Genomic DNA, 7,613 nt, shown 5'->3' with positions numbered 1-7,613 from the left:
ACACTGGGCTGGAGTGTTGTGGGTAAATGAAGTGTGTTACTGCTAACTGGGGCCAGGGAATTTGGGTTTTTTAACAACACTCACAATATAAATCTAAGCAGATTATGTTACCTTTAGACAGAGCCAGGCTAGCTTTCCCCTCTGTTTCCAGTCTTTATGCTAGGCTGAGCTAAAGACTGGCTGACTGTAGCTATATTTACTCATATTTACCGTACAGACATGAGAGAGGTATCAATCTTCTCATCTAAGTCTTGGCAAGAAAGCAAATAAGTGTGTTTCCCAAAATGCCAAACTAGTCCTTTAAACTGTGCTGGTTGTTGTTGACCTTAGTGCTCTAAAACTCTGCCTATGGTCTGGGTCTTAACACGTTTCAACCACAAAATGAATTTTTCATTTAAAAAATCAAAAACAAAAAATAAACAAACAAACAAACAAAACATCAGCCTCATCATCCTGCTCTCCTTTTTTCTCCCTGGTTCTCCATAGTTTTGAAATTTGGCATTATAGATCTTTTTGGTTCCATTGGGTACGGCACAGATAGACGGAAACATGAACACATCAGTTATATTCAGACCCTTGAAATGGTATAATTACACCATAAAAAGCCCCTGGTCCAAATTGAACTAGTGAAAGTTCTGTAAACTTTATTCAGAAAATACAAAAATATAGAAGTGTTTCCATTATCAGCATACTTACAGCTGCTCCCCTGAAAGACAAGGTGAGATACTTTCTATTTTAATATCACCGCTGTGTATTCACCACCATATACAGACAAAGGCCTCTGCTTCAGCATTCAACATGTAGAGTTACTCCTTGGGAATATAAAAGACATTTTTATCAGACTTTGCATCTTCCACTAAGCCGTTCTAATTTAATACATCCTCATTTGCATGAAAATACTTGGGTGTACCACACCCAGAACTTGACACAGCAATGCTTGCACTTCACTGTGCAGCAGAGGGTTGATACTCTAAGCCCAGGTTTATTTTGTATTCATTGTCAAGTGTTTTGGAACAGATGTGCTCAGAGTTAGCAGCAGGCTACCCGTGACATTTCAGCTGTGACTATCAGTGTTCATCAGACGGCATCCGAGACATTTTGTGTGTTTTGTTTTGACTCGAGGCGGCTGTGTTACCAAACACACTGGTCTGTCACAGTGGTGCAGCACAGAGGAGAAGTAAGATGGAAAAGAGAAACTGAGACTGGAAAAGTGGACAGGAGAGAGTAGCTGTAGGAGGAAATTGTAGGGGTTGGAGATACAGGAAAAGAAGATGAAGTGTAAGAGGGGTGCAGGAGAAAGTTAAAGACAGGGGGTGAAGGAAATGAGGTGGGGGAATGGGTCAGATGCAGGGCTTAAAAGCAGGAAAAGGTGAATAAGGATATTTTGTCTCAGGGTGCTTTTAAATCCTGCAATCTGTTCATTATTTAGCCTCTTATCCGTTCTTCCACCTCTATGAATTATTAACACTGCTCTTGGCTCAGGACAAGAGGTCACAGGGAAAGAAAAAAATGGATTCAAAAGGTAAGGATTTGGGTCACTGGGAATCAAACTGCTGAGTCAAACTGATGGTGAGAAGTAGACTTTAAGGAGACTATACATTGAGACATACAGTATAAGGAACTACACATCAGTAAGACAAAAAGAGTGCTCTGCTTTGACACTCTGCGTCTTGTCTCTTGACTACAAGGCACATCTGTATTTGTTTTTCCATTCCACTTTCATCATCCGCTGTGCTGCTACATGAAGCAAACCATGCATCTTGCTCACTCAGACACCCCTTTTGATACCAAGGACCACCGAGGAGTCCATCCAGAACCTCATCTCGCGCCCCCCCCCCCCTCCCTCCCTCTTCGTTCCTCACCCCTCTCTCAGAGGAGATTCAGTGATGCAGAACCAATGTTCCAGCATGCATGATAAGGTGGACTTTTGGATTTTTGGGCCACACATCTAGGGGAATGGGCTGCGGTGGTGATACCAGACAGAATTGGGGCCATGATTAGTGAATCCATCCCTGGAGGCCAGATACTGGGCGAGGAGCGGAGGATGGGAGGAAAAAGCAAAGCAGTAAGAAGAGCAGTGTTTTGCTAGTTCAACTCAGTTGGATACAGATTATTAGCAAGTTTAAAACTTAAAGGCAAAATGTTCTGCTAGTGCAGAGGTAGTGTGACAATCAGGCAGAAATTAGAAGGACTAAAGTATTAATGTCTTGGCTCAATCTGACAATAATGTTTTCATGATGAATTGATTAATCTTGAAATACCAGAAAAAAAATCAGTATTTCTTTTGTTGTCTGATAAACAATCAATCTATTACATTCACAATTTTATAAAACACAGAAAAGCTGCAAAACCTCACATTTAAGAGCCTGGAACCATCAAATGTTTGTCGTCTTTCTCCATAAATGACTCAAATGATCAGTTATCAAAACGTTTGTTGAATAATTTCCTGTTGACCCCCTAATTGATTAATCAGTAAATCCTTCCCACACAAGATGTTTCTTCTTTCTTTCAACACCAGAGGACCATGCTTACTTAAGTCAGAGCACATTTCAGTTGTTTCTGTAACTTCAGCTGAGTGGTTTTAGTTGCCAAAACTCAATCATAGCTTGATTATTATTTAGATGCCATATTGGCGCAATAATCGACGAAAACATGATCGAGTGTTTTCAGTATTAACATATCTGCAAAAATATGTGGAAAGTTAACAATTTACCTGTACTGCATAACCAGTATGAACTGCCTCTACTTGCAAAAAATGTTCCACATAAATAGAGTTGATTAATAGGGAAAAGTTTGGCCCTATGCTTGGTAGAGAAGTGGGATGACGCAGAGGAGAAAGAGGAAAAAAGTGGGTCAGGTCTTTACTTTCATAGAAAAGTGTAGTGGAAAACATAAGATGCGATGGGTAAGAAGGGAAGAACAGAAGAGATGCAGGCTCGATGCAGGGGGAAAGAGCACTGTAGAGCTGCGGAGAGGAAAAGCACCACGCTGGTACAGCCATGTCCTGTAAGCCTGCTGAATTGATGAATAATGAATAATAATTGTCCATATGCATTCTGGTTTATTGACTTTTGTCTCTCTCCTTCTGTGCGACTGTGCTTGAGTTTTGACTCATGTGTGTTTGTACAGTCGTCTTCTCTTTCCAGGTCCTCGTGGTGGAGAGGAGGTCGTGTGGCTCAGGTCCTATCTGTTTGGCGGCACCTGGAAGTTACCTGACGTCCTCCCGGATCCATATTCTTCATTTGTGTTTTCAATCTCTCTATAATTTTGTCATCCGGATTGTCCATACAGTAACTATACTATGTTGTTCTATTCTCTACACGTTAAATCTATTGCATGTCTGTCTGTCGTGAAACAGGGATCGCTCCCCTGTGGCTCTGCCTGTGTTTCCTTCCATTGTTTTTCCCAGCTAAAGGGTTTTTTTTTGGGGGGGGGGGTTTCCCCTTATCTGAATCAAGGGTCCAAGGTCAGAGGGTTTCATATGCTGTACAGATTGTAAAGCCCCTTAAGGCAAATTTTTGTGATTTGTGAAATTGGGCTATGTAAATAAAATTTGACTTGACTTGATGTGGATTTGTACTGTGATGACACACTGCTTTTGCTGTTCAGTGATTACTCCGCTGTCAATAATATTACGTAAATTTGTGTCAAAAAGTCAGGGGCCAATCGCAGAAATCTGTAAATAAGACTAGTTTGGACCTATCCTCTTACTGTAGGTAAAGAAGTGTGACCATATTGTTTGAAACGTGGCTCACGTCAACTGCACTCACACGTGACACCCTCTACCCCGCTGTAACGGAAATCCAACGCACCCTCTGAGCTCAACGCGGGTATTTAAACTGCCGGTGCCCTGCGCCCACCGTTTGGCCCCGTTAGCCCGCTGCAGTTGCACCTGCCGCTGACGGCGCTGTGAAAGGGAAGCTAACCTGCTAACCTGCTAACCTGCTAGCGTTTTCACAAGATGGCCGCGGGAGCACGTCGCGCGGGTGGGGGTAACCGTCTGCCCGTGACCGCGGCTGCTGCTGCCGCCCTCCACCCACTTGAAGCTGGAGGAAGGGGTTGTCCTGCCCCCGCGGTCACATCACCCAGGTAAGAGGCCGACGCACAATGTTTGGGGCTGGTGCTTTGAGCCCGGTTCTTCACATCTACTGTATGAGGCCTGCTAAAGTTGATGCCCTGGTTCCTCTTGGCTGCTAACGTCTGCTCTGGTGTTGCCTGTATGATGGCGTGTGGATTACTTGTTTGTAGTGGCTGACCTCAATTATCTTTTGGTTGCTTTTTTCTTGCTGTTAATTTTAAATATTGGTTGTTGAGGTTTTTTTTAAAATACTCTCACACTGTAAACCAGGTGGGTGATGTCGATTATCAGCTTTAAGTTAAGTACAACATCACTATCTTGCACGTTGTTCCTTTTTCCTGTAATATTTTTTTCACAAGACACTCAACATAATTCAGTCACATTTTATACTTTCCTTACACACTTAATATTCAGCCAAGCATAAGAGATTTAAGTCATAGGTAGTGTTTTTTTTTTTTTTTTTAAGTGGCAACTTGCTTTGCTATTTTCATAACTACATGTGAGGAGCAGAACTGCAGTTTATGCTGGTGGTAAATGCAGCCTTAAGCTTATTATCTCCCGAAACCTGTTTTACATTTCAGTTACACATCCGATCATAAAAATTTGTTAGAGGAAAGATGTCGAGCAACCGAATTCACCAGATGCTAGGAAATCATCTTACTGACATAGAAGATTGGGGGAAAAAAAAAACAACAAAAAGAACCCCCCAGGTCAGGTGGTTGTAAAGTAACAAAAGCTTGATGTATTCCGACAGAGACGGAGACAGATTTTTAAAGTAACTACAAATCGTGTGAGATCGGAGATGGCACAGGACTCACTCACCGACTATAGTGGTGGAGGAAGTACTCGGTACTCCTTGAAGTACAAAAAACACTGTGGAAGTGCGCCGTTAAAAGTGAAAGCCCAGCATTAAAAATCCTACTTGAGTAGAAGTACAGAAGTGTTATCAACAAAATGTGCTTAAGGTATCAAATGAAAAAGTGCCTGTTCTGCTTTAAAAATGGCCCCTGCGTCTGAAATGTTATTATATATGACATGATTAAATGTTTTTATACAGTTGCCACAATGTGTAATCAGCATTTTACTGTTGTAGCTGGTTGAGTTTGACCTAGTTTATCTTCTTAAGATACAGTGGGGTAGTTTTGTCCATGAAGGAAATAACAAGAAATTACTATGTCCACCTTAAAGTTAATACATTTTCAGCTGCAAAGCCAAAGGGTCGAACCCTGGAACCGTATATCAGGTACACTGCTCGGTCTATTTATCCCTTTCAGTCCACTGCACGGTATATTTCTTACAATGCTTTGAAGCGTTTGGTCCAAGAATGGCCATCTATCTGTCCATCCATTCATGATCAAATTTCTAAGTTTCTTGTGAAAACTAAGCTCCAACCTTGCAACCTAATGAAGAATCCATATTTCAGATGTTGTTATTGGTGCACCTGAGGAGACAGCGCTTCCCGTTCCGCTCGCTGCGCTCAGCTTCAGCCTGTAAATACATTAACCGGACAACCGATATTTGACCACAAGCATGTGTCTCGCTCCTACACTATACATTCCTTTCCTGAAAAAATCTATTTGGGCATTGAGACAGATGTGAAGGAAAATGTGGGGAGACAGCAGGGACGGTCTGGTTAATCAGTTTTGGAGAGACGGTTTCAAATGTCTGATAGCGGAGATAAATTTAAGAGCAAATGGTTGCAAAGAAAAGACTTTGAAAACTTTGGCTCGTGGAAAAAAAACCTTTTTAAAAAAAAAAGACGCCCCAGTAACAAACGTGTAAAAAATTACTGTCGATGATGATTTATGTTGAGTAACAGGATGCAGCGTTAAATAACTGTCTGTGGGTGTGAGTCAGAACTGGAGATTTGTGTTTAATCTGGATTAATGATGACGAAGAGCCCTGATTGGCCCGCAGTTTATGATTTAATGAAAGCCGGGAAGAGGCAGACCCCCCGGGGCGATATGTGTGTGTGCAGGAATGACAGGAATAGAGGGAAAAATTAATGGTGTGTGTTTGTGTGTGTGTGTGTGTGTGTGTGTGTGTGTGTGTGTGTGTGTAGCCTATCCTATCCATTGGGGTTTAAAAGAGGGTGAGTGCAAGCAGCCACCTCATGAGAGCAACACCCTGCAGAGATAAGAACGGCTAAGTACAAGGCTCAATTATTCACTGTATGAAGGGTTTAAGAGAATTGGAGGGGCTTCATGAAAAATGATGCTTTTGTTGTCTAGGGGGTCGTAAAGTTTAAGCAACAGCCTCCGAGCCATTAGCAGGGGTCAGCTCTATAATCTGAGTGAACTGTATGTCGGTCATGGTGGCGGTGGAGGATTCGCTCCCTCTGACTGGTAGGAGGAAACCAGCTCCTGTTTTAATGGTGACAAACAGTCTGACGCTCTCGAAGGGAAGAGGCTTCATGCTGCGGCTCTGCAGGCACTTGGATCTGGAGCTGCCGCCATGAGATGATCTCCTAAATTATTGCTGGGAAGCGGTGAATGGAAACAGCATTTAATGATATGTTGCGATGTTGTCAGTGTGGGAGGCTGCTTGTACTGACAGAAAGAGAGTCAACAGAAACAAAGTAGTCGCCGTCTGTTCCCACATTGTTACTGAGACTAATGTGAAATTAGATGCTATGATAGTAGATAGTAGAAAGAAAATATTGAAAACCGTGCCCACTTTCCCTTGGACTTGAAGTCCAAGGGGATTTCTTCGAATGTTTTTTTTTTTTTTTTTTTTTTTTTTGTCCAACCAACATTTGAAAACACCTGAAAATATTTAATTTACTAACATAAAGGACGGAGACAAATCCTCATGTTGAAGTTGATTTATGTCAAAATAGGTTATGGTATTTTTAAAGGATTCAAACCAGGAAAAATACTAACATGATATAAAATTTACTCTTGTATAAAACATTTCTAGATCCTGTTGACTGATCTGTACCATGAACACTTTGTGCTTTATTATGGAGAGAATTAGTGTAGTTGAGATATATCATCTTCCTCTACTAATGTTTGCTGTGATAACTGACATAGTTTAATAAAAATGGCAAAAACATTGCGTAGTTTCAATGGTACAAGCAATGTTTGTTTATTTTCACTATTGATGAGTCCACTGAGGATTTTCTCGATTTTGTCTCAGTTCATTTTGTCAATAAAATGTCAGAAAGCGGTAAAAATATTAATCACAATTTCCTTTTAGCCTGAGTGGTCGTGTTCATATTCCGTGTTCTGTCTGACCAAAGGTCCAACAACCAAATAAATTTCAATTTCGGATCACGTGGGATGAAAAAAAATCCAGGAAAATCCTTACACTTGAGAAACTGGAAGAGGGAAATGTTTGGGATTTTTGCTTGAACAATGACTTAAAATAACTTTTGACCAGCAATAAATTATGGATTATTGGGTCTGTAATTTATTTCTGATTAATTTAAGACTAAACTGTCAGGAAATTATGAAAAATGCCCATCAGTTCTCCCAGACCCCCTGGATATGACTTCAGATTACCTGTTTTGTCTGACAGATGGTGTAATAGATAC

The sequence above is a fragment of the Xiphias gladius genome, chromosome 21 (assembly GCF_016859285.1).
Source record: "Xiphias gladius isolate SHS-SW01 ecotype Sanya breed wild chromosome 21, ASM1685928v1, whole genome shotgun sequence".
Classification (NCBI taxonomy): domain Eukaryota; kingdom Metazoa; phylum Chordata; class Actinopteri; order Istiophoriformes; family Xiphiidae; genus Xiphias; species Xiphias gladius.
The sequence above is the reverse complement of the archived record's forward strand: the minus strand, read 5'-3'. Positions refer to the sequence as shown.